This window comes from Dromiciops gliroides, chromosome 3 (assembly GCF_019393635.1).
Source record: "Dromiciops gliroides isolate mDroGli1 chromosome 3, mDroGli1.pri, whole genome shotgun sequence".
Taxonomy (NCBI): domain Eukaryota; kingdom Metazoa; phylum Chordata; class Mammalia; order Microbiotheria; family Microbiotheriidae; genus Dromiciops; species Dromiciops gliroides.
The window spans coordinates 468333017-468359301 of NC_057863.1; the positions used below are offsets into that span (position 1 = coordinate 468333017).

Genomic DNA, 26285 nt, shown 5'->3' on the forward strand with positions numbered 1-26285 from the left:
AATTTACAGCAATATGAAGAGCATGTGAACATTGAGGAGCCAGAGTATGCAGTAGCTAATGTTCTGATAGCATTTGAGCCAGGTAGAAAAGTCACTGGCACCTTGGCTGCAGAATATAACTAGATAGGATTGGAGCAGATAGCATTAGAGAAGAGAGAACCCGAGTCTCCTAGAGGTAGCCTCTAGAGCCCTAATAGGCATTAGCCTATTAACAAGTCAGGTCAAGTCTACTACACAAGGTTGTACTTTACTAGCATCAAATAGAGTGGAGAAAACCCCATCAGCCTATGATATTGTACTTTAGGATAACATTTTTTTTTTCCTCAGTGGAGCCAAAAGGAATGTAGCTTTTAGATTGTAAGAGCATAGACTTAGAGCTAGAAGAGGCCTCAGGAGCTAACTAGTCCAATCCCCTCATTTTGCACATAAGGAAACTGAGGTCCAAGGGGATTAAGTGACTTGTTCAAGATCACACACTTAGTAAGTGTGAGGGGTGGGTTTTGAACCCAGGTCCTCTAACTAGACAAAACTCTTTCTAGTATACTGCCTACCCTTAGAATGGTAGAATAGTAGTAATACCATTGCTGCGGAAGTTTCATTTACCCTTAGACTCTAAATAGCCTTTTAGGCCTAGCTTACTTCACTCAGTACACAGAGGGAGAACGGGGTTGAACACATTCCTGTTAATTATCTGATGACACTACAGCCATAGATAAAGACCATGATTCTGATTATCATCATTTCTTTTTTTTTTTTTTTTGTTAGGCAATTGAGATTAAGTGACTTGCCCAGTGTCACACAGCTAGTCAAGTGTCTGAGGCCGGATTTGAACTCAGGTACTCCTGACTCCAGGGCCAGTGCTCTATCCACTGCACTACTTTGGCCCTATCATCATTTTTTTTTTTTTAGGGCAATGAGGGTTAAGTGACTTGCCAAAGGTCACACAGCTAGTAAGTGTCAATTATCTGAGGCTGGACTTGAACTCAGGTCCTCCTGAATACAGGGCTAGTGCTTTAGTCACTGTGCCACCTAGCTGCCCCCCTATCATCATTTCTTATTGAAATTTAAGTGTTGTAGAGTAGTAGTAGATCTCCACCAGTCGAGGACAACCATGGATCAGCACCTTGAAGAGCCTCAGACCACAGTGTGGCTGTGCAGTCCAATACAAGAGCCGCAGCTCCTGAGTGACTTATAACTGGTAACTGCTGCATCCCATGTTGTATCTACCCCATGAGAAGTAGCTGGAGTGTCTTCTCCAGGGTGCTGGCCTGGGTGGATCAATATGGAAAACAAGCTGTTGCCCATGCAGCAGGTTTTCCCTCTCTGCAACATTGGTGGATCCAAAGGAGAGGCAGAGCCAATACAGTTTGGCACCAGTGACGTCGCAGGAGTTGCCAGAGGGATGTGATGTCCATGTGTTCTCTCTTTACTCTTTAATAAATGCTTAATGTCAAACTTGGTGCTGTAGAGTAGTTGTAACAATAAAGAAGCCAAAAGAACCCAGGCATCACCTCAGCTAGGAAACAGATTTTGCTAAGTGGAAAGACATGTTATTCAGTGGTGACACTAGAGCGTAGTAATTTTCAAAACCACATGGAAGAGGCTGATCTCACAAAGCAGCAAAAAGCAGTATATGGGAAACTATGTCTGCAGAAGGCTTGGCAGTGGATACAGCTAAACTAGATTTTTCATGTACATTTTTTTTTGAGCAGTTAGCAAGTTTATTTAGTGAAAGCAGAGAGCAGGTAGGCCAAAGAGGACATGTGATGGGGGTTGGAAGAAAGGATGTTGGTAACCCTGACAATGTAGTAAGTTGCTTCAGGGTCGAGAGGATCATTTCCACACTGACAAAGTTAGGGGATTCTTTGTGGAAAGGGGACTTTTGTTCTCAGCCACTCAGCACCATCTGGACTAGCTCTTCATAGCTGATACAACCATTGCTGTCCTCATGTCCTACCACCAACACTTCCCCTTCTTCCTGTCATCTTCTTACCCAGAGAGAAGAGGATGTGCCGTATTTCACGGCCCCATAACTGGGCCATTCCCTTCTTTATCAAACACCCAAAGTCCCTCTATGTAGTCTTCATATGTGTCCTGGTTCTTATTCTTTGCTATGGTCTGCAGCATTGGCAGAAAGTGTTCAAAGCCCAGCACCTTCACATTCATCTCATCACTCTTGGGATTCCCTAAGACCTTGAGCACCTCAGCATTGGTTGGGTTCTGGCCCAGGGCCCTCATCACGTCCCCACACTGATTGTGTAGGATCTTTACATCCCCTGTTCAGTCAAACAGCTGGAAGGCCTCCTTGAACTCTGCTGTCTGATCCTCTGTGAAGTCATACAACTTGGCCACACAATTTGGTTGTAGTGCTGCTGCCGCTTCTCTGCTGTATGTAATGGCTCCCTTTCATGTACGTTTATAGATGGAAGTCAAAGAGGACAACAAATAAATGAAAATGGAACAGATTTGCTGGCATTTCTGTGGTGAATTATTATTGTCACCGATGACAGCTGAAACCACCACATTTGGAATAAGACCTTGGTACCCAGTGTGTGCTGTGAGGAAGTAGAAAAGGCACTTAATATGATGAAGCATACACAGAAACACACTCTTGCTGGATGTGACATAATTTTGAGAGGACTGAGCAGCTTATCTTAGAGATACTTGAAAGATTGGAAATTACCAAATGATGGGGGGAAGAAATCAGACTATTATTAATCAACAGTGTTTATAAGGCACTGTGTCAGATTCTATGCTGAGTGATGATACGAAGAAAGGCAAAACATCATGGCCATTAGCCTCAAGGAGATTGTATTCTAATGGGTGAGAGAACATGGAAATAACTATGTCCATACAAGGTATATTTGACAGAGGGGGAAGGTAACTGAAAGGCATTAGCACTGAGGAAGGAGTACAGGAAAAGACCTGAAGAAGGTGATATTGGAGCTAAGTCTTGAAGGAAGACAGGGAAACTAGGAGATGGAGGTAAGGAGGGAACGTTGTAGGCACAGGAAAGAGCAGGTAAAAAAGCACCAAATCAGGGCAGCTAGGTGGTGCAGTGGATAAAGCACCAGCCCTGGATTCAGGAGGACCTGAGTTCAAATCCAGCCTCAGACACTTGACACTTACTAGCTGTGTGACCCTGAGCAAGTCACTTAACCCTCATTGCCCTGTAAAAAAAAAAGCACCAAATTAGAAGATGGACTATTATATATGAGGAACAGCAAAATAGTTCAGTATAGCTGGATGATAGAATACATGTAGGAACATTAAGTATAAAAGAAAAATAAAGGGAGGATTTTACAGAAGATTTGGCATTTTGTCCTGTAGGAAATAAAAGTCACTGGAGGTGTGTGTGTGTGTGTGTGTGTGTGTGTGAGTGAGACAGGCTTAGACCTATACTTTAGGATAATCATTTCGGTAGCTGATGTGATGTTTAAAATCTAATGTGTTTGGTCAACTTTTTCCTTTCCCTAGTTTAGGGAAAACTAGCTAGGGTTTACTTATAAATTAGAAGCCTTAGCACCAAGTTTGGCATTAAGCATTTATTAAAGAGTAAAGAGAGAACGTATGGAATTCAGAAAGATAGCAAAACCTATCCACCCTAAGAGTTCAGTCTGCCCTCCTTCTTCTCCTTCCCTTCTGCCACCAACATGAGGTTCCAGCCATGAAAGAGAAAGAACCAGAGAGCCAGCAGCCCTTCCTATTTCCTGCCTCCCTCCCTTGGAAGAAGCCATCCTTCAGCATCACTCAAATCCATTGGTTCACCGGACTTGAGAGTGGTCTCATTGTTGAGTTCAAAGTCCTCAGCTTCTGAGAACAATACCCTCTTAAGGGCTGACCAGGTGTGGTTTCAATTTAATTAACTTTAAGTGGGTTAGTCAATCACTCTTAGGCAGTTCACTTAATTCAATCAATCTAGATTAATCTCCTCTGGTTGGGGCCTTTGGGCATTGGCAAATCTCACACTGAGAATAGGATGGGTTGGAGTGGAGAAAAACTTGAGGCTGTGAGGCAAACCAGAAGGCATGAAGTGATAAAGGCCTGTGCCAGGGTGGTGATAGTGTGAATGAAAAGCTAGGGATGATGGCAACATCCTGGGTGCCTAGGAGGATAGTGATGCCCTTGACAGTAACTGGGAAGTTGGGAAGGTTTATCACATGCAAAAAAGGTGATTCCTAGGATACCAGTGATCACTGAACTCTATTTCATGATTTCTTCATCTCTATACAGTCTTTATGAGAACCATCTACATATATTTCAATGATAATCTTGCAAATTTGGAAAAGGAACAGGCAGGCTTTCCAGATGATATTTTCCTACAGACTACATCTTTATATCACATACTATTGACTTAAGGGAAAGGTTGTGGAGGGAAAACTGATAGGTCTTGACTATTCTCTACACTAGAGAAATATCTCTTGATATTTTTGGACAGGTATTGGCTATTGATTAGGGATGAGAGTGGGTAAGGGAGAAAAAAGAGTCAAGGATGAATCTGAGGATGTTAACCTTGATGACCAAGAAGACTGAGCTGCTCAAAAGAGAAATATGTTAGGGTAGATTTAGAGGGGAGACTAATTCCATTTTGGACATGTTACTTGACATGGTGATGGTATTACAGAGAAGAGATGTACAGCAGGCAGTTGGCGAAGTGGACTGGAATTCAGCATGCACACACACACATATATATATACATACATACATATACATACATATATATATATACATGTATATATGTCATTTGCATAGAGATGATAACTGAATTCATGGAAGCAGATGAACTTACTAAGGAAAAGAGTGCAAAGAAGAGAAAAAGCAAGGTAGGACCATGGATACATCTATCCCTGGTTGGTAGGAGAGGGATGATAATCCAAAAAAGAGATTGTAATAGAGCATTTAGATGGGAGGTCAATCAGGAGAGAAGAGGACAACCTGGAGAGAACAATGTTCTGGAAGCTAAGGAAAGATAGAGTAGGTAGGAGGAAGGGGTGGTCAAACATTGCAGAAAGGTCATGGAGGACGACAACTATTAAAAGACCATCAAATTTAAGACTTAATATATTTTGGTGACCTTTGTACTTGGTGGAGAAGGGTTAGTGGTGGATGATAAAGAAGTAACTGATCAATTTGATGAATTTCAACACCGACTCAACAAGACTTGGCATGAACCTTCATTCTGGAGGCATTTTCTAAATGCAGTCCTATAAACCCTTCCTTACATTGCTACTTGCATTTGGTATATTACAAAGTACTTGTATATTGTACTTTTACATGAATAAGACAATAATTCCACAACTTCTTGATAACACATATTCTTAGAGTTGCTTGAGGCCTAGAAAAGTTGTGAGTTATACATGGTCACACAGCTCTAAATTGTCAGGGGTAGCATTTGAACCCAGATCTTCTTGACTTCAAGTATGACCCTCAATTTACTATGCCATGCTGCTTCTTGTTTTTTCATATGGTATATTTTTAAAAATTGGGCCCCCCACTAGGGAAATCAATATTATAAGAATTGGGAGAAAAGAGAGCTGAAGAATAAATTGTTATTTTTGTTTTTTAAGTGTTTATATATTTTGCTTTAAATCAACTGCACTACTAAATATATTTTTCCCCTCTCTTTCCTGGAGAGCCATCCCTTGTTAAAAACAAATAAAGAGGGAAAAAAAGCAGTTCAGCAATACTAACACAGTAAGAAAATCTAACAGTGTATGCAATGTTTCATCCCTATAGTCGCACCTTTGCAAAGAGGGGTGGGAAGTGGGTTCTCATCTTTTCTTTGGGGCCAGGACTGATCATTATAATTACATGGTATTCAGGCTTCTTTCTTTCTTTGTTCTCTCCATTACCGTTGTTGTCAATACTGTGTTTATTTCCTTGGTTCTGATTACTACATTTTGTATCAGTTCATAAAACTTTTCCCAAGCTTTTCTATAGTCATCATATTCATAGTTTCTTATGGTAATACTCTGGCTCTCTCCAGGGACAAAAGAACTCTTTCCCATTAGAATGAGTTGAAATGCCATCTCTTATTGCACCTTTTGATCTTCTGAGACCTAGCGATTAATAAATTGAAGTGTGCAAAGCTAGGTTTGAATCGAGATTTAAATATACCATTGAGTGTTCAAATCCAGAGTTTTTAGAAGATAAAACTTTTGGAAAGGACCATTGTTTTGAGAAGAAAACTACTGAAATAGAAAGGGGGAGATGCAGACTAGTTTGAATTTTAGAATTGCTGAACCATACATTTGCCTGAGCATGGAGTTTGCATTTATGAAGAGCTTTATAAATACAAAGGGCTTTGCCATGTTTTTAAGCTTTATGACTACTCATGTAAGGCAGATAGTGTAAGTCTTGACATCAAAGGATCGTGAATCTAGAGCTGCAAGGAATCTCAGAGGCCGTCTAGTCCAACTTCTGTAATTTAAAAAATATATTTTTTATTCTGAACTTAAACTATAACAAATAAAATGAGTGCTTCCATGTATAGAAGGAAGGTTTATTATATATAGCTTGCTTTTCTAAGTATATCATAAATTCAACAGGCAAGTTTCTTTTTTAAAAATCACATTTTATTATCCCCCAATTACATGTAAAAACAATTTTTAACATCCTTTTTTTTTTTTTAAAGCTTTCAGTTACAAATTCTATCCCTGCCTCCTTCTCTCTTCCCTCCTTGAGATAGTAAGCAATCTGATTTAGGTAATATATGTGCAATCATGCAAAACATTTTCAATTAGCCGTTTTGTGAAAACAACAACAACAACAACAACAACAACAAACCTCAAACAAGGAAGAAACAAGAAAACGGAAGGAAAGAAAGAAAGAGAAAAAGAAAAAAGGAGAAAGAAAGGAAGAAAGAAAGAGAAGAAAAATATTATGCTTCAGTCTGTATTCAGACAGTACCTGTTATTTCCCTGGAGGCAGATAGCATTTTTCATCATGAGTCCTTTGACATTTTCTTGAATCATTCAACAGGTAACTTTCAAAGCTGACCTGAATTTCGGTGATTCATTCTGGCCTTTCTTTTGTTCTCTTATTTATTTTTTTAAACCCTATATCACTCCCCTTTCCCTTCTACCTCTCATCCTCCCCTCCCCAGGAGAAAAGTGAAACCTTTGTAACAAATGTGCATAAACAAACAAACAAAAAAATCCCTCATTGATTAAAAAAAAATGTTACCTCTCACCTTTTAGTCAGGAAACTGCCTCATTGTGCAGATAAGAAAAGACCTCTGAGGGTGATTGTCAGACCTTTTCCAAGGTCACACAGGTAGTAAGTGTCAGAAATGAATATTTCTACTTTTATCAACGAGGAAACTGAAGCTCACAAAGTTTAAATAACTTCTCCAAAGCCTGTAACTTTGACAATTTGGGACCGTTACGCCTTCTAACTCCAAATCCAGACCCTTGCCGTTAAGCCTTGCTGCCTCAGTGGAGATAGAAAAGAGCATGGAGGGTAGATTTTCTGTCTTCAAGGAAAGTAGGAGTGTTGTCTCTTCCCAAGCTGGACAAGACATTTAGGGGGTATTTTCATCTTTGAGAGTGCTGGAAAGTCCTGCTTTAGAAAACAAAAAACCCAAACTAAAACCTGATCTTTAAGTATAAAGCAGAATGAGCGTTGTGGCCAGCTCTTAATTAACACTTTGCAAGGGTGATAAATTAGCACTTTATATGCCGGCTGGAAAAAAAAATACAAATATGTTGTTTCCCTAATGGGATAATAGAGCAGTGATACAATGTTTTAATTTTACCAGAATTCAGGCAGCTGTGATTAACCTGGCAAATCAAGAAGGCTACTGTTTAAAGGGATCCAAACAGCTGAGCCAGTTGGCAGACCATCATCCCACATCCTTAAGGGCCTTTACAGACAATGGTTTGGCTGGCTCCTTTGCTTCGAGAGTCTCTGTAGGGCCTCCTTTGCTCGGTTCCTGAGATGCTTAATGCTGCATTCAGAGCCAACATTGTCTTGGCCCTGCTCCTGTGGAGTACCAACCCAGGCAGTTTTTAATCCCATTTTGGATCAGAATGAAACAGAAAAGGTCTCCTTCCCAGGCAACTCACCCCCAGCTCTGGTGACTGTGCACTGTTGCACTTAGAATAGAAATCCCCCAAAAGGGAGCCAAGAGAGCATAATATTTAATGGCAAATTGGTAGGTACTATTTCTCTTAAGTTGTTCAAGGGGAGGAAAATGCTTCTGTTTTTAACTTGGGCTTGAGGTATGCTTTCCTCTGTGGAAGGTTGAGAATCTCCCCAACAGAGCAGAAGTTTTCTGGACCTGATGATAGTCCTACCAAACTCTAAGGTCAATTCCAAATCCCTGGGTTGAGACAGCCAGACAAACATTAGACCAGGCCATTTGGATACGGGTTGGGGGTGGGAGAATTGGTTGCTTCAGCTGCCAGGTTGAGGTTAAAAAAGAAACACCCTACTTGCCTCCCATTCTGCCAGACTCACTCCTTTGTGAGTTTCATTTAATCACATGGAGAGCTGGGCTCAGGTGGCCAGTAGAAAACTAATGAAGTCAATGGGCCACTTAAATTGTTTCTTTTCTAGAGATTCCCCGCTGAAGAGGGGAGTTGTTTTTCTGTGATCTGCTGACTGTGTTTCATTGTAAACCCTATCCCTTACCTTTGCATTCTTAGAAAGCTAGTCTTGGTACTGACAGGGATTGACGTGAGGTAGCTACAGGCTTTAGACTTTTCACTCTGTATCTAACAACCATAACAACTTTTTAGTCTAGACTTATGAATCCACCTGTAAAGGGAATTTCCATTGTAGAAACTCACTCCGCCAGTACAGATGAGCAAATAGAGAGTTGCTTGAGGACACAAAACGGTTAAATATTTTGCTCATGGTTGTATATATAGCTAGTATGTGTCAGGTGCAGCACCTGAACTTCCTGAGTCTCCTGACTCCAACACCAGTCCTCTATAGCATACTGTTTGTCTACCTGTGTCTATCTAATCGTTCTCTCCATATATGTATACACACATATATGCATATGATTGTATGATGTGATATATGTAGAATACAGAAATATATAATATTTGTGTATATTTAAAGGATAACAATTTCATAATGTGGTTCATATATTTCCATATATTTATTTTGTATTGAATATTTTCTTTGGGGGGGGGTGTCTGTACTTGTGATTTCATTTGTTTAGGGAAGCAGTTCTTAAGCTTTTTGGTGTCAGTACATACTCCTTTACATTCTTCAAAATTATTGTGGATCCTAAAGATCCTATGTGGGTTAAATTTATTGAAATTTACTATATTAGAAATAAAAACTTCTTAATCTTATGAAAATAGTGGTGACCTTTGGACCCCTGAAAGGGACAGGACTTGGGGACCCCTCCTCCTGTTATCCCCCACCCCTGCCCCCCAGGGTCCTTGAACCACACTTTGGGAACCTTTAGTTTAGGAACTCTCTGTGAGAAAATTCTATCTAGTGATGCACATTGTCAACTATTTTTCAACTTACATGCTTAGAGAGTTGCATGGGGGGGATACTGAGAAGTTAAGTAATTTTGTCTCAGTTTCACATCTACTGTGTGTCAGAGGCAAGAATCAAGCCCAGATTTTCCTTACTTCAGGCCCGCACGCTATCAACTATACCACACTGCCTCTTTTATGATGAGATTTTAGGATAATAGACCATACTGGTGTGAGCAAAGGTGATAGACAAGGCAAGATGGATGGTTAGGATAATAGACTTTGAACTAAAATGGAACTTAGAGGCCATTGAGTCCAATTTAATGATTTTTACAGAAGAGGAAACTGAGGCCCAGAGAGGTTCAGTGACTTGCCTAACATCAGCTAGTAAGTGTACAAGGTGGTATTTGAACCCAGTCTTCTTGATTTCACGTCCAGTGCCCTAACCACTATGATAGTTAGTTATAAACTCACATTATGTAGCACTTTAAGGTATATAAAATCTTACCTCACAACAACCCTATCAATAGAATTAAGTACTGTTATCTCCATTTAAAATGAAGAAGCCAAGGCTCAGAAAAGTAGAGAGATTTAATCACATAATTAAGCCTGAATTTGATTTCAGGTTCTCTAACATATAATTCTCTTCTAACAGGGCTTTTTTTTTTTAATACTAAATACAATTTAGCTGACCTATTATATGGCAACTTCATGAGCTAGAAAGTCTGAGTATGTGTCTCTGAATCCTTAATTTATGGGGCTGCTATGTTTGTTGGCTTAATTAATGCCTTGTGGATGATAGAGGTGGTGGGATGGAGGGACAAGCAAGGAATCATCTCAGTGATTCCTTCCCCATCCACTTTAAGCAATTTCAGTTGCTCTGTCTGAAGGTGGAGAGAAGAATCAGACTCATTTGATGATAGAGTATTCCTTATGCATAAATACATATATGAAACCCATATCCTTCCCTTCTCATCTCTACTGCCTGGGGGTGGGGGTGGGGATAGTGAATTAAGGATGCATAATAGAAGGAGGTAAGGCATCAACTCAGAAATGCAATTACTCTGAATACTGGGGGTTTTTTTAGTTTTTTTTTTTAAAGGTAAAACCATTAGATTCAGAAAAGTCTAAGAGGAGATTAAACACCCTTTTCTCCTGGGGCAGATATTCTATTACCTTACCTCTTTCCTCCATTACATGCAGATATTATACATCTGGGGGAGGGGAAGCCAGAGTGGGACTTTAAGTAGAAGTGAAGAGATCATAAAATTAGATGTCTTATATGTAGAAACAGCAAACAGGACAGTTTGACCATACCATGGAGTATGTGAGTTAATGTATAATAAACATGGTTTATTGGTTGGAGATAGACTGCAAATGAGCTCTGGCTCTTTTGGGGGGTGTGGGGGGCTGGGGACAACTTTCATTTGGGAGGTATCTTTGGCACTGGAAAGCTAGATGGTTGAGGAAAGAGGAAGCTCCAAGTAAGAGGAAGCAGATAAATTTTCAGCTTTAAGGGCATTCTAAGCTCTAGGATCAAAGGAGAGAGGTAATGGGGATCTTCAGGTTGTCTTATAGATTGTTCATGAGTGCAGAGCAGGAGACAGGAAATCAAGACAGAAACCTGTTCAGGGATAAATATTGTGTGTTTGACCCAACCTTGCCTTTGTGTTATTTCTTGGGAATCTTTCCCCTCTGCTATTACCTCTCCCAGATCTACATACCAAATCCTTCTCTCTCTCTCTCTCTCTCTCTCTCTCTCTCTCTCTCTCTCTGGCTAGTCCTCCAATCATCACCAGACTATTTCCAACTGGTATTCCCATTGGCAGACTTTAAACTTAACATATCTTTTTTTTTTTTTTTTTGGTGGGGCAATGAGGGTTAAGTGACTTGCCCAGGGTCACACAACTAGTAACTGTCAAGTGTCTGAGGCTGGATTTGAACTCAGGTCCTCTTGAATCCAGGGCCGGTGCTTTATCCACTGAGCCAGCCAGCTGCCCCCTAAACTTAATATATCTAAAGGAAAACCCATGATGTTCTCCCCAAGCCCTCAGAACTTCTATTTCAGTCAAGCATACCCTCATTCTTCTAGTCACCCAAATTTGCAAACTCAGTGTCTTGGGCAATCTTCTACTCTCCCACAAATCCACATCCAATCATTTATCCCCAGACAACTCAAACTCAGCATATCCATTTCCCTAATTCCCCCCACTCATACATACTACCTGTCTGCCTTTAGTCTTGCTTTCTGTAGGAAGCAACATCATTCTTCTGGTCTTCTAGATTTGCAACTGAGGAGTAATTCTTGATTCTTCCTTTTTCTTTCCATATGTCCAATTGATGGAGGAGGTAAAGAAGGGGTTAACAGACAAACCTAAGACCCGAGCTCTAATTTAGATCTGAGCTTCAAGAGGGGCTAATAGATAACTTGTAGACCCCAGTTCTGAAAGGGATTAATGGATAATTTAAGACTTGGACCCTCATCAATCCTAGGTTCTTATTAATTGTTACCTGGAGGTTTGGTCTCCATTAATCACTACCCACAAAAAAACCATAAAGAGACAGGTCACAGAGACCCTAACTGATAAATGTTAATATCCAGAAATCAGGCCTAAAAAAGAAAGATAAAAAACACAAAGACACTCTGACCTTGGCAAATCGAGGTATGTTTTTATGAACATGTGCAGAAAAGGCCAAATTTGTCCTTAGTTTCACCTTATGACATGTAAACCTCCAAAACACACCTCCAGGCAAAAGGTACCCACCTCGGGAATTGGCTTAGGGCCCCAGGAATTCCAAATTAGGATATGAACCCCTCATATACCTCCCTAAAGTGGAGATTATTATAATGAGACTGATATCAATTTATCCATACTATAAATATAACTGTCTTCTCTTTCCCTATTTGAGAGACCTCCATGGTGCTCTCCCTGTGGCCACTCAAAGTATTGCAATAAAACTTGGGAAACTGAGTCACTGAGTCTTGTAATTCTTTGGGACGACTCATGATCAATCTGATCAATTAAACCCACCTCCCACATCACAATCATTTGGCAAGTCTTGTCATTTCTACCTCTATAATATATTCCCCTTTGTCACTTTTGCTCTGCTGACATGGTCTCCACCTTAAATTCAGTCTCCTCTCTCTCTTGGCTGAGTACATTAGTTTCTTAATTTGTCTCCTTGCTTCTATTCTCTTCCCAGTCCATTCCATTTTTCACACAGTTGCCAAATTGATGTTACTAAATCACAGGTCTCCTCAATTCAATAAACCACAATAGCTCCTTTTTTAATCTCAAGAATAAAATCTCAAGAATATTTAAAGTCATTTGTAGTCTATCTCCAACCTACCTTTCCAAGTTTATTTTTTTCCCCTTTTTTGGGGGGCAATGGGGGTTAAGTGACTTGCCCAGGGTCACATAGCTAGTAAGTGTCAAGTGTCTGAGGTCACAACTGAATCCAGGGCCGGTGCTTTAACCACTACACCACCTAGTTGCCCCCCCAAGTTTATTATACATTAACTCACACACTCCATGGTCTGGTCAAAATGTCCCGTTTTCTGTTCTACATATAAAACGTTACATCTACAATCTCTGTGACTTTGAACAAACTATACCCCATCTCTAGAAATACATTTCCTCAGCAACTGTGCCTGGCACCTCCCAAGTGTTGGCTCAAGTGCCATTTCCTATAGGAAACTTATCCTGATCCTCCCCTCCCCACCCCAGTTTCCAGTGCCCTTTCTATGAACTTAAATATTTTATACACACACACACACACACACACACACACACACACACACACATACACACATACACACACATGCATGCTGTTTCCAGTAGAATGTAAGCACCTAGAGGGAAGGGAATTTTTCATTTTTATCTCTGTATCTTCAGATTAATTATGAAAGTAATGTATTCTAAGAGGTGGTTCCTGTTACTTATGACATTAGTTTTAGATTTTAGATCTATATAAAATTTCAGATACCAGTCAGTCTAAATCACTAATTTTAGAGATGGGGAAATTGACACTAAAATCACACTCCTGTTAATTTGGTTAGTTTGCCCCATGAATGCATCCAGCTAATTAAGTTGGGGTTGAGCCAAGGCATGAACCTGGGTTTTTTGATACCCAATCATTCTCTTTCTATATCAGCAATAGAATAAGTCATCAAGCATCAATTAAGTACTCACAATATGATAGGCACTGTGCTGAGCACTAGATAGCAATCTAAAATGTAAGAAATGTAAAAAAATACAAAAGTCTACTTTATTAAAAAAAAGAAATGTAAAATAAAGCATATATTTGGCCATTATAACTTGAGTTAATGTTTTAATGGAGTCCAAAGAATTTTCCTCTTGTTTCCTGCAATATCCAGGGAAGAGGTTATTCTGAATCTGAATATGGAGATAAGCATTTGATTAAGGCATCATACCTTGATGGAAATATCACTTATGAAGAATATCCAACTCTATTTGCTCTAATTCTGTACTCACCAATCAACCTTGTGATCTGTAATTTGTTCAAGGGACCTGCCCACCAAGAGGCAGTGCCTTGTACAAATGTCCAGTACCAATTATGCTGCTGGGTATCATTTCCCATGATAAATTCATGCACTAGCATTTTTGCTCATAAATTAGTCTCCTATGATTTTGGTTAGTGTGATCTGACCTCTTGGAACCCGATCATTCTGGCATGAATAGATCAACTGAATTTCTGAATCTGTAAAGCTGAGGACCAAATTCTAGAACTCTGGTGATCCCATCAAAAGGCAGCTACCCCTTCAGACCCAGTCTAAAACATGGGCTTTTCTTTATCCATTTTAATCTAAATAGAAGTAGGAGTAGCTAGAAAGTGTTTTGGTTTAAAAAATCCCTTCCAAGATTTGAAAAGTAAGATGCCCCACAGATGTCCAGAATCTAAATAATGAACTTAAAGAAAATTGGGGGTCAATACTATGTAGTTATTTATTACATTAAGATAAGAGGGGTGGGAATAGTTGAAACTTCATAATGCAGAGACTCCTGTTACAGTCGATAGTTTCCTGGCCAGATCAGAGACAATAACTTGCTGGTTTAAGCATTTTGCAAGAGACGGTGTCTAAAACTAAATTGAACACACAAATAAAGGAAATAATATATAGGCAGAGAGTTTTTTCTTTTTTCTTTTCTTTTCTTTTTTTTAACTCAAAGCCATCAAAATTAATGACCTATTTCTTACCTCATAAAAAGTCCTTAAAATGAAATGTGACCACTTTTAAATTAAGTCTGGCCTGCTTCATTCTAGAAAGGATTGGTTTAAATCTGCTGCTGTTCCATGGCTGTATTATAATTCTTCTGTCCCAGCAGGAGGGAGCAGGTGAACATGTAAAAAGAGAATCTGGCACGTTTGTAGCTACCATTAGAAAAGAATTACAACTACCCAACTGAGCGATGTATTCACTCAAGAATTTGGCCAACATTTTGAACCTTCAGGAATAAAATTAAGCATTGATTCCATGATAAGCATTTTTGTAATAAACTAATTTGGTTCAAATCAAAGAGTATAATAGAATGAGTACATTGGAATGCTTCTATGACACAATCTGCCAAATTTAATGGTGCTCGGGCTCAATGTGATTCCCATCTATGTGGATTAGTTAATAAGACCATACACAGATTTAGAACTTGAATTGACCTTAGTGGTCATTTACTCCAGTGATGTCAAATTCAAATGGAAATGGAGACCACTAAAAACCATACGTAAGGATCATAATAGGCTACATACTGACTTAGAAAACCACATATATTGTATGTGATTTTGTATATTTTGTATATATAGTTTATATATTTCTTTTCTTTTTTCTTTCTTTTTTTTTTTAGTGAGGCAATTGGGGTTAAGTGACTTGCCTAGGGTCACACAGCTAGTAAGTGTTAAGTGTCTGAGGCCAGATTTGAACTCAGGTACTCCTGACTCCAGGGCCGGTGCTCTATCCACTGCGCCATCTAGCTGCCCCTCTTTTTTATTAATATGTCAAAACATCCAAATTAGTTGTTATTGTTCAGTCACTTCAGTCATGTCTGACTCTTTGTGACCCCATTTGGGATCTTCTTGGCAAAAACACTGGAGGAGATTGCCATTTCCTTCTCCAGCTCATTTTACAGATGGGGAAACTGAGGCAAGTAGGGCTAAGTGATTTTCCTAGTGTCTAAGGTGGAATTTGAACTCAGGTCTTCCTGACTCTAGGCCCAGTGCTCTTATCTACTGTGCTACCTAACTACACTATTCAAATCAGTTAGGGCTATATTTTAATCTGGTTCAAGCCACACTGTGGGCTGCTTGTGGCCTATGGGCTATGTAGTTGACACCTTTGATCTACTCCATCCCTCTTGTTTTACAGAGAAAGCCAAGATTGAGAGTAGAAAGAGCCTTGGCTTTGGAGTCAGATATACCATCTCTGATATTTACTACCTGGATGACCTTGGACAAGTTACTTAACTTCCCTGGGACTCTTCCTCATTTGAAAAATGAGGGAGTTGGATTAGATGACCTCTGAGGTCCCTTCTATCTCTATGATTTTATAATATTCCCAGGGTCTCACAGGTAGTAAATGGCAGGGCCAGGTCTTAAACCTAGGCCCCTCAAGTTCAGCTCTAGTGGTTCTTCTGCTGCTCCATGGTTGAATCCCATTTTTAAGGGGAAGGGGGAAAAATTATTGAATTCAGTTTCATTAACTTGGCCTCTGGGATGAGATTGGCCTCAAAGCATTTAGATACAATGAGAAGACATGAATATAACATTGATTTCCAGATTTTAAAATATATACTTTGATTTACTCTATAGAAGAATTAAGCCTAAGGTAGCACTGACAAAACATTTTTATGACAGACTGATTTTTTTTTTTGCTTTTTATTCAGTAGTTTTGATAAGCTACGGCATAAAATAGTCTCTTCTATTTTAAGTTTTTACCATGCCTATATGAGATGAGCCTACATGAGGCTGTGTAGGTTTAATGGGGATTTCAAAAAAGTGAAATCGGTCTAGTTTAGAAAGACATCTCAGTAAAGTGTATTATGAGAATGGATGTTTATTTGCAAAAAAAGATTTTTTTTTTTGCAGATAAGGAAGGGTTAATCACATTAACTGTTCCTTGAAACTATACTTTATTTAATTGTTGACTTTCCCTGGTCTGACTTCTAGTTTCAGTGGGAAAAGAGAGGGAATGAGGAAGAAAGGAGAGAAGACAGTGGAATTGGTTGAAAAAGAGATTGAATTTGAATAAATCTGGAGCACAAGCATAGAAGAAGGTTAGGGACATTGAGGATTGTTTCAATTAATGTGACTTCAGTTTATAGGCAATGCGCTTGTTCAATCAGATTTCTACCTCTAATCATTGCAGTCTTCGTTTTCAGTCCTAAGATAGAAAGTATTCTAATAATAGAAGGATATAAAATTTTGGCTAACATGGAGAGTTTCTGTTATGGAAACTCATTTCTCTAATTCAGATCAGTAGCCATGTAAGAACTAGTTGATAAAGCCTAAGGATTTTTTTCCCCAGAGGCACATGGAAGTTAAATTCCTTGTCCAGATGTACACTACTAGTAAAATGATTATAAACCCTGGTATTCCTGACTCCAAGCCCAATACGCTCTCGATTATACTATGTTGTCTCTATCTGAAGATAATATTTTTAAACCAGTTCTGTGATTTCATTGATGTTACTTAAAATAGTATTCTAAAGATTCATTTTTCTCCTGGAAATGTTTCTGTCTCTCCAAACTTCACCACCATGACTCAGTTGCCTTCTCACATTGGAACTTCCCTTAGGGTCTGGAGCCTTTTTATACTGGAACATTCCTCCACCCGGCTGGTCCACTTTTTCCATTAGTGAGTTCCTTCCATCGGCCTCCATTTTGGGGATGGGCCCATGACTGTCATGCTTCCTTCTCCTCCCAGCTGTTTTTCTGACTGTAGACTTTTCTACCATGCCCTCTTAGGGATACATGCTCCTCTCACTTCCCCTTTTCAGACTAAGCTTTTTCTTTATACTCACTCTCTCTCTCTCTCTCTCTCTCTCTCTCTCTCTCTCTCTCTCTCTCTCTCTCTCTCTCTCTCTCTCTTTTTTGGTAAGGCAGTTGGGGTTAAGTGACTTGCCCAGGGTTACACAGCAAGTAAGTGTCAAGTGTCTGAGGCCACGTTTGAACTCAGGTCTTCCTGACTCTAGGGCCAGTGCTCTATCCACTCTGCCACCTAGCTGCCCCTCACTTCCCGTTTTCAGATCCCTTTTATGTGCTATCTTTCCTCATTAGAATGTAAGTTCCTTGAAGAAAGCTTATAGCCTTTCTTTTGGCTTATATTTGTATCTCTAGCATTTAGCACAGTGCCTGGTACATAGTAAGTTCTTAAATGCTTGTTGTCTGTCTGTCTGTCTAAAAGTGCTGTGCTAGAAAGACATCCAGGACAATGGACCTAGCTACAATTGCTTTGGCCATGAAGACCATGCATTAAAATAATTTAGATTCACAATCCATCTTTCTTTAGGCCTGAAGGCAGTTAATATATATAACTACACACACATATATAAGCCTTTATGTGAAGACATATATGCATAAATATGGATATATGTATCCAAAGTAAACCTCTTGAAAATTTTCAAATTCGATGACCATTACTCATTTCTGGTGATTTGCAAGGGGACAGAGGATACCTTGAGAAAAAGCCTAAGCATCCCTAGGGATTATGTCCTGGGCAGGAAACTGAGTACAGTTGGGTCATAGGTGATGTTTTTGTTGCTGTTTTCATCTAAAGGTAGGAGTTCAGAAGAGAGAGAGACAGATTTGGGAAGTGAAGAACTTGTTAAGAGGATCTTGTCCGAGAAAAGAAGTGGGAATTCTTGGACCATGACTTAAATGATAAGAATTATGTGCTCTAGGCCAGAAATGGAGGACACTTAATGAGTGCTGGTAAAATATATATTTGACTCTATTTCTGCAAATCTGATCAAGAGGGTTTTATACTGTATTGAGGGAGAAAACTGCTTCTATATACATATATCTATATCTTTCAAGCCAGATAACACACTAATTAGTAAATAGGACACAGAATAAGAATATGAGGAGAGAGGTCCAGTAATTCACAGGAAACAAAATCCAAAAAAGGAGTCAACAATAAAACACATAGCCTCACACTTCTATACACAAATGTACAAATGATGGGTAATGAGTTGGCTGATTGGATCTAATTCTTGTTATTGTTCAATCATCTTTTAGTCATGTTCAACTTTTCACGACCCCATCTGGCGTTTTCTACACAAAGATACTGGAGTCGTTTTCCATTTCCTTCTCTAGCTCATTTTATAGATGAGGAAGCTGAGGTAAATAGGGCTAAGTAACTTTTTCAGGCTCACACAGCTAATAAGTGTCTGAAGTCAGATTTGAACTCAGGAAGATGTCTTTCTGACTCCAGCTCCAGCACTCTCTCCACTGTGCCACCTAGCTGCCCCATTGAATCTAATGTAAGGAAGCAGATGCTGATAATCCTTAATGCCCCTAGGCTTTATCCTTCCCTTTGTCTATGTTCTATCTTTATGTAGGTCCAGTATCCATTTCACTCCTCTCTTTTATATCTTTTTTTTTCTGCCTCCCTCTAGAATTAGTTTGATTTAGAATTGATTAAATGATGACACCCAAAGATTAGCTCAATGTCAATTTAGAGGGAGACTTCTAGTAGAGTTTTTCATGATATACACTTGGCCCTGTGCTGGTTAACATCTCAATCAATGGACTGAATGAAAACATAGATGGTATGCTTCTGAGATTTACAGATTACATAAAACTGGGAAGGGGAGCTAACCTGATGGATTACAGGGTTGTTGTGATTTTCAAAGGAAATGTGTACAAATGACTTTGTGAATATTATAAGAGCTGTATTATAAGTGCTATTTCTACAGCACCTATGCCTCCTCCTTATACTTGAACAGTCCCCCAAATGCTACCCCAGGTTCAAGGTTACTCTGTGCGTCCATATCTACGCACAAACCTTAGTTTATGAGCTTCCATTAAAGTGTTTACTTGTATTAGTCAGAGTCAAGTCAAATCAAATCAACAAGTATTTATCAAGCACCTAGTAATTAGGAAAGTAGGAATAGAACATCATCTCCTTCATAAAACCAGAGATATAACCTGTATCACTATGTAAACCATCAGTGACCATAGTGGACACACATAGAGAACAGAGATAGAGGGGTAGGAACACAAGCACAGAGAGAGAGAGGGGAACAAAAGCAGGAAAAGCACATGTATGGAGAAAAATAATTCACCCCCAAAGTAAGGCCCATTTCCTGTTCTCCCCTTTTCAATCTTTCCTCTCTCCTACTCATCCTCATTCCTGTAGCTCTTCTCTTTCTGAGATCACAAAGGTCACTTCCCCTCTATTGTTAGTCCTTGATTTGGCCATGGAGCATCACTCACTTCTTTCTATCTCTCTGTTTCCCTTTCCCCACCCTATAGGTAGCCTCCCATGTTGTAATGTATTACCACAAAAGGAGCATTAATCTGTAGGCAGGGTGTCGCCAACTTTGGTCTATAATGTTGTCTGCCCATCTTTTCACTGTTACCTCTACCAGATTTCTACCTTCACTTCTGTCTCCTTGTGTACATTTAGAAAGACGATTTACTGGTCTCTTTGCTTTCACTTTGTTGTTGTTGTTACTGTCCTTGCCTGTTGCATTTATTCCTGTACTTATTATGTTGTTTGGGTGTTTGAGAGACAAATCTTTTGGTTTTGGTTTTCATTTAAAAAATGTTTCAAATTCCTCTTTATTATTAGACGTGCATCTGCTGTCTTTTCAGTTAGGCTCAGATTTGTAGACTAGGTCACTCTGTGCTGCATCCTGAGCTTTGTTGTTCTTCAGAACACATTATTCCATTCTTTGCCTTTTTCCTATTGGGTGTGGAATAATTCTGCATCATTTGAATGCCCTTTCCTTTGTATTTGAAGATTTTTCTCCTAAAGACTTTCAAAATGTTGTTTCTGAATTGAATATGACCACTATGTGTCTTGGAGTTTATGACCTTAGGTTTTTTTTCTGGAGGCAATCTGTGAACTCTTTCTTTTATATATATATATATATATATATATATATATATATATATATATATATATATATATACACACATACACACACACACAATTGCCAAAGGCAATTGGGGTTAAGTGACTTGCCCAGGGTCACACAGCTAGTAAGTGTCAAGTGTCCAAGGCCAGATTTGAACTCAGGTCCTCCTGAATCCAGGGCCAGTGCTCTATCCACTGCCCACTTAGCTGCCCCATGTGAACTCTTTCAATTGAAATTTCATTTTATATGTTTAGAAACTCTGGGAAGTTCTCTTTTATTATTTCCTTCATTATGGTTGCTAAGGTTTTGTCCTTTTGTCATGTTCTTCTGGGAGACCTAAATGATCCTTACGTTGTCCTTGTGCAGCCTATCTTAGAGTTCAATATGTTTTGCTTGCATAGTGAGTATATATATTTTTTATGTTATACCTTTTTGCTTCTCTTCTTCTACGTTGTCCTGCACTTCTGTGTATTTACATCCCCAATCTATTATTCTCTCTTTTGTTTCTTTGGTGACAGTTGCCATTAAAGATTCAAATTTTTCTGTTCGGTTCATTATTTTTGATGTGCAGGACATAAATTCTGCTCTAATATTCTCATTTCTCTTTTAAACTGTTCAGGAATAGCATGTTATGGTTTCATCTTCACAGATTCCACAGAGTCCTCTATCTCATCAAGTGTTGGATCATTTTCTGTTTATTTTGCAATATTTATAGATACCTAAATTAATTTTCTAGTTCTGGAGGTCACATCTCCTTCTATTATTACTGTTTTTCTCGGTGATTTATTTATGTTCAAGGTCTTTGTTTTCTTTTTTCTAAAATCTTTGCTTTTTTCAGTTTCCATTCCCCCCCCCCCCCCCACTTATTTTTCTTTATCACTTTCTTCCTGATTCCCTTCCTTCTGATTGTAGTTTCCTTTAGGGCTGGATCTCAAAGCATCTTAGCCTCCTCCCAAATTGCACAATTCATGGTTCACCAGCCTAAGTCTGTTCCTCGAGTGACTTCTGAATTGTTGGAATTGGCCACAGCTGGTTGTTGTGCTCTTAATCTCAGGCTTGGTGGAGTGTTTCACAGCCCCGTCTCCTTCTCACACACTGTGTCCTTCCCTTGTGATCCTTCTGTTCCTTGGTTCTCTGGCCTGGCACTCGGCAGTTCACAGCTTTTCCGCACTAGTGCTTCTAGATTGCCACCCCTGGCAGGCTTTTACTCCTGAAGGGCTGTGGCCATGTTGGTTGTCAAGGTCTGAACAAACTTACACAACCTGGATCCAGGATCTCCATGGCACTGGAAAGAGGAAGGGGGGACCGAGTTTAACTGTGAGCTTTATTTTTAAGTTTGTATTCTGTCTGTGAGTCTGCTGGTGCAGCCTTGGGAGGTGGGGGAGGGTACTGAGTGAGTTCAGGATCAGTGAACATAAATTACAATTTTTTTTTTGTTTTTTAAAATCTTCTTTTGGATTCTGGGTGTCTTGGATCAAGGAGCCAGATGAAGTTTCTTTATCTTTGGTGTATAACTTCTGTTTTGGAGAAGTTTGAGAGGTCATGGGGATTGGAGAAAATGTCTAGACTGCCACTTTTTTTGTTGTTCAGTCTTTTCAGTCATGTCTGACTCTTCGTGACCTCATTTGGGGTTTTCTTGGCGAAGGTATAGGAGTGGTTTGCCATTTCCTTCCCATCTAATTTTACAGATGAAGAAACTGAGGCAAATAGGGTTGTGACTTGTCCAGGATCACACAGCTAGTAAGTGCCTGAGGCCAGATTTGAACTTGGGGAGATGAATCTTCCTGACTCCAGCTTCACCATTCTATCCACTGAGCCACCTAGCTGCCCAGTCTGGCATTTTAATGTTCTTTTGTTAACTGTTTATGATCTTATTTCATTCTAATTCCAAAAGCACTAGTCTTGACTAAATCAGGTCTAGTTTACTATAGCTGATTATGCCTTGCTCTTTCATGTCCAGCCCAACATTTCTTTGATGATATCCTATGTACTACTTCTATTAAATTATTTATTTATTTATTTTAAATGTGGGCTGGCTGCTTCTGCCTACTGTGGACCTCTCTATTGGTTTTGGGGTAATCTTCAGGAAAATCAGGAATATTTGAAGTACTATAATAATAATAATAATAATAATAACAATAATAATAATTTTTAAAAAATCAAATTTTTTATTTGAACTTGATGGGTATAGGGAACTCTTGCTTGGTGTATTCTCTACCAATGCAGCCTCCTTTTTAATTGATATTTTGAGCATGTTGCTTGGGGGCATAGAGAGGTTAAATGACTTTCCTAGGGGTGGGAATCCTTGAATCCAGCTCTTCCTGATTCTAAAGCCATCTCTCTATCAATTACATCATGCTGCCCCTTATAATTTTCTTTGTGTATATATACATTATATTTAAATATTATCTACATCTGAAATCAATATAAATATGATATAGAAATATAGCTTTGGGGGGGTAGCTAGGTGGCAGGGGCAGCTAGGTGGCACAGTGGATAGAGCACCGGCCCTGGAGTCAGGAGGACCTGAGTTCAAATCCAGCCTCAGACACTTAACATTTACTAGCTGTGTGACCCTGGGCAAGTCACTTAACCCCAGTTGCCTCACCAAAAATAAAAAAAGGAAAGAGATATAGCTTTGGGAGTCAGGTGCATAGACTTTGTAGCTGAAGCCATGAGAGTAAAAGACTGAAAAAGAGAAAAGTGAAGTGAGATAAGAGAAGAAACCTAAGGACAACAAGATCTCAGAATGTGAAAAGCAAGTAAGTGTGGAGATGACAGATGGGTACAAATAAGAGGCAGCATCTGAGAGGATTATTACAAAGTACAACCTTTAGGTAATTATAAGTGCCCAGTAGATATAGAATGCTAAGGTATTTTTTTTATAATAATAGCTCACATTTATATAGCATTTTAAAGTTTGTAAAGCATTTAACATACATTATCCCTAGTTTAATCTTCACCACTAAGCTGTGAGGTGGGTGTGAATATTATCCACATTTTACAGAGGAAGGGAACTGCGGATTAGAGAGGTCAAATGACTTGACAGGGTTGTATAGCCAGTAATTGTTGAGGCAGAATTTGAACTCAGATCTGTCTTTAAGTCCATAGCTCTACCTACTATGCCATCTAGTTGTCTTAGCAAGTTACTGAAAATTGAAAAAAAAATCTGCTTTTTTGTGCATACATGCACAAATATATATACATCCATCCATACATATATGCACACATGCATACACACATATATACATTTTTTGGGGGGGGGCATGCTGAGCCATCTCCAAATTTCTTGACTCTTGTCTTGCCACCAGACTCTAATGACTCTGGAGGAGAGAGTAATGCTGATGATTTTTCAAAGCTCTGCCTCACTTGAATTCAATTAATTTGCAAGTCAAGACATCACTCTTGTGATAGTGATGTCATTGGTCCTCTTTGAGGAGTAAGTAGTAGTAGCTGCTCTCTGGATACCCAACCTTCCACTTGGAGTTGGGGAAGACTGTTGTTTTTTCCTCCTCCTCTTCCTCCTCCTTTTTCTCCTTCTCTGTTCCTCTTCCCATTCCCCTTTCCCTTCTCCTCTTACTATTCCTTTCTTCTTCTTCTTCCTTGGCCACATGCGGTCCCTCTTTCTACTCAGGGTGTCATACCCTTACATGTGGGTGCTCTGTCCAAAGGAATATGACTTTTGGTCACTTATATTTTGTAAGATATCTTGGGGTTTTGGTGTAGGGTTTGTTTTTTTAGTTTTGTATTTTTCTTTTCAAAAAGCTGGGACAATTTACTCCCTGGCCAGCACTATTTTCATTTATGATTTATTGAAAAGTAGCTCTGAAAAAGCAGGCTTTAAAGAAAGCCCCTTGTGATTCAAATGGAGCTACTTGACTATGTCTTTAAACCTAAATCACTCTGACTTTCATTGAATGACCAATGACAATTCCTAGCCCAAGCCTTTGTTGCCCATTGTTTGGGTCTTCAGGGCTTAGAGTAAGTGCAAATAGCAATTGCTTTCTGTTCTGGACAGAAACTCTGAAACTCTTCCCCTTCCAAGACTGTTATCTTGAGGATGGTAAACTACACAATTTTTTGTCTCAGTTCTTACCTTGTCCATAGTCATCGAATGGTCCTTATCTCAGATAAACTGAGACCTGGGAAAGACCTTACTTTAAGAAGGCCAAGGTCACCCCCTGCATCTTGGGCCATGAGGCAGCCCTGCCTCACTTAAATCCAGTTCACTTCCAAGTCAAGAATCTGCCCTTATGATGGTGGATGATATCATTGGTCCTCTTCAAGAAGGAAGGACATGCAACAACAACCAATATTTCTCAACCCATACTACCACTTAAGGCAGATAAAATATTGGATTTTCTAACTCTGCTCTTCCCTCTATAACCATTGTGTGCTGACTCTCAGTGGCTCAGGACCTAGACTAAGGGAGAAAGGGAGTTGGGGTGGGAAGAATAGGAAAAACAAGAGATGGTAGTGTTGTTGTTTTGAACATTTATAGATTTGAAGATGATTCTTCTGTAGTATAACAATTTTTTGAACTTGTAAAAATCTTCTAGTCCAAAAATTTCCAGAGCAGTCTCTAGTTGACATTGGGAAATATTGGCTGTCCAGAACTCACTGGCCATTTGTATGTTATGTAGATATAATCTTTACCTGTCTGGGTCTGGCTTTCTTCTCTTCCTGAGTGGGTGATCAGAGCAGTAGAGTGTTTCAAAATTAACAAAGGAAGAGTAATTCTTCCTTGGAATAGATACTTAATGTCAAAGGATGACTAGAAATTTCTATCAGGCTGCTTTAGAAATAAACACAGTGAATGAATAAATCAGCTCAGTAGCAATTTTGAATGTGTCCAATGTGAGGAAGTTTTTACTTTACTTGACAAGAAAATAAAGACAGTGAACAGACTTTTAAATGTACTGCTGATGTAGATTAACATGCATTTTGGCAGGTGCAGGGTGCTGAAATATACATGATAATAGTTTAAATGTAAATAGGGTTAATGAATTTTAATATTCTTCTAAATCATGTATTCATATTTCCATTTGCATAGTGACTTATTTCTCAAGCTCCTTTGTAAATATTTTAATGAAATAAACATAAGAGGCGAGCACAAAGGAGCGAATGGAATTAGCTCAGCAGATAGCACTATGTAAAGGTAAATTGGAGTCATATCACAGGATCACAGACATCAGGGATGGGAGAATCGAATAAATAAACCAGCTGATCCCCTCTGGTGGTGGTGGGGGGGGGGAAGGAGGGAGGATGGAAAACAGTGGGGGAGGGCTGCTTTCTGTCTGAGAGGGTTTCACCAGAGTAGGTTGGTTGAACCTTACATGCCTCAAGTGACAGGCTTTCTGAACTCTGTGTCAATGGAATATTTTTCCCCCAACACTTTATGTTTGAAGAGTCTGGAGTGCCACAAACTCAGTTTGAGGCAGATAAAGGTGATTTCAGGTATCCGCCCAAGCCACCTCAGGCATCAACACTATCAGCTGGAGAGGCTGGCATCATACTGTGTGCAGCCAAAATTGTAGGGGAGAGCAATTCAGCAAAGGTAAAACTGTCTTCTCTGAGAAGTGAATAGAAATGAGTTTTATTTATTTATTTATTTATCATTTCTGGGATTTTAAAAAAGAAAAACTTGTTCCGACCACTGTCTTGGCAAAGGTAAGTTAGGCCTGGCTATAATGATTGGTCGTTCAAACCTTTCAGCTGGTGGATGTTGGCTTCTCCTTTGTCATTCCAAC

The 26285-nt window shown here is 39.3% G+C and overlaps 1 pseudogene; it reads right to left on the reverse strand.

Moving 5' to 3' along the window:
- Nucleotides 1-1888: 1888 nt before the first annotated feature.
- Nucleotides 1889-17406, reverse strand: LOC122747795 (annotated as a pseudogene).
- Nucleotides 17407-26285: the final 8879 nt, after the last annotated feature.